The 2,368-nt window shown below is 26.5% G+C and overlaps 1 protein-coding gene across 1 annotated transcript in view; it reads right to left on the reverse strand.

Moving 5' to 3' along the window:
* The window catches only part of LOC107644352 (probable serine incorporator), a 7,781-nt gene extending 5,937 nt beyond the window's left edge, over positions 1-1,844 (reverse strand). Inside the window, exon 1 of the mRNA XM_016348188.2 lies at positions 1,338-1,844. The gene's annotated coding sequence lies outside the window, so the exon portion shown is untranslated. The remainder of the gene's footprint in view (positions 1-1,337) is intronic.

Here is a 2,368-nt window from a genome sequence, read left to right on the forward strand (position 1 = left end):
TTATATTTGTATACATACAAAAAAATCAACTAATTTTTTTCTATATAAAAATATATATTTAATATTCATAAAAAAGTAATTATGATGTTGCAAAAATATTTGACTATTTTGTTATGACATTATTTAATTATTCTAATAATTGATTATTTGTTAAAAAATATATAAGATAACATATATAAATATAGAAAAAAAAAATATGGTGCCTAAACATATATATACTCCAAAGGATGTGTGTGGGAAAATTATACCTAATTGTGTATAGTTGTATAAAACTTTTTCATTAAAAAAATCAATCAATTCTAAAGCCTTTTATATTATTTTAACACTAGTTATGCTGAATCAGTGCATTAAGTTGGATAATAATGGCCATTCAGTATCTATGAGGAGACAAAAGAAATCAGAAACCAACTCAACCATATATGTTTCGCTATATGTATGAAGTATGAGTCATCCTTTTAATAATATTTTTAATTTATTTCATTAAAAAAGCACAATTTGGATGAAAAGACCTCAACCATCAATCCAATAGGTTTATATCTATTAAAAAAAAATTGAATAACTTAATTGTAAGAGTTATTTTCCAAGGAATACTTTTCTCACAAAACCCATTGACCTTTTAGCATTACCAATTACCACAAATTCCTCTTATTTAGTATTATTTTTTTTTTCTTACATGCATGATGAGCTCTGCCAGTTATTCTTTCAATTTCATGGAGAAAAAAAAATGAATAAATTTTTCCTTCCCATAACATCACCATCATAATAATAAGCAAGTATTTTTCATTGCGTCATAATTGCTTGTTTTAAGATATGTGCATGATGATACATTAGCTCGAATTAATTAATAAAATCTTCAAATTCTTATTTATTATTCTCCTAATTTTCTTGCTAATAAAAAAACATCAAAGGCATCTATCGTACATTTGCATTTTGCAGTTCTTTAGGGGAAAAAAAACCTACTTCATTCGACAGATATATTCTATGTTATTGAGATTTGTGAGTAGAAAAAAAAAATCATAGGGAAAAGGCCTATAATAGAAACCTACCTCCTATATGATATTTAAAAACATCTTAGTAAATAATCCATAAATAGCCTTTTTTTAATAAATAGATAAATAAATAAAAATCACAAGCCAGAAATTGAAGCCTTATTATTGCGAGTTGCAATAGAATTCAGAAATGAGAAACACACTATGATGTGAAATTTTTTCATACTATATAGTTCATGCTAGAAATATAGAATTGACTAATAAAAATTATTCAAACACCCACACAAAATATATAGAAAAACCAACAAAAATGAAAAAGAGACAAAATTTATGTGAGAATATATATACCTTATATGTAAGAGGTAGGAACACCAAATTAAAGGAATGAAGAAGAGAAGAGATGAAGTTGATGATCAAGACACCAATGCAATAACATGAACAATCTTCATGGATAACAAACCTTCCCTTCTCTATCAATCTCTCTCTTTTAGATCAAAGAGAGATAGAGATAGAGATATGTCAAACAAAAACACAAAGAGATTATTATTATTATGTTTTTGTGTTTGTAACTTGTCTGTGCTTTTGGCGGTTCGGTTCTTAAAATGATTATTATTTATTATGATGATGATGATGATGAGTTACACTACTTAGCTTATTGGAGACTTGGACACAAAGAGAGAGGTAGTTGTTGCTTTTTAGTGGTTTTTTCTTCTTTCTTTGCTTTTTAAGCTTTTTGCTCCTTCTTTTTTCCCACCCTAATAATCTTATTAGGTTTCATGCACTTTCTTTCTTTCCCCTCCATATTGTTATACCTTTCAAGGTAAATCTATTTTCCCAACACAACACTCTTGTATGTTCTACAATTAACCTAATAAAAATAATAATGATGAATAATATTGTTATTTCTTTTCTTCTTTTAGTGGCTTGGTCCAAAAATGATGATGTAACAACCAAGCTCACGCAAATAGCTTTAATTCATTAAACCATGATATGTATATATGTAATCTACTTAGTTTGATTGAGTGATCAGCTCACTCATTTGGTTAAGTAAATGTTAAAAATTTGAATTCCACTTTGTATATACAATAATTTATTAACCAGTAATGACAAATCCTTAAATAAAATTTAAATTTATAGCGGATTAATTCTTGACTTGTCAAAATAAAAAATACTGTAGATAATAAAAAAAAAGTATGTATATATATGTTGCTTAATAATAATCAATTTGGTCAGCATAATAGTTTGGCTAAATTAATGTAAATTATCATAAGATCAAATAAAGCAGCATAACATTTAATTTAGCTCTGGCATGCTACATGGACAGGATCATAATCATAATGTATAATAATCATGTCAGCATCCAGGCGTCAAATTAAATG

Source organism: Arachis ipaensis, chromosome B05 (genome assembly GCF_000816755.2).
Source record: "Arachis ipaensis cultivar K30076 chromosome B05, Araip1.1, whole genome shotgun sequence".
Lineage (NCBI taxonomy): Eukaryota > Viridiplantae > Streptophyta > Magnoliopsida > Fabales > Fabaceae > Arachis > Arachis ipaensis.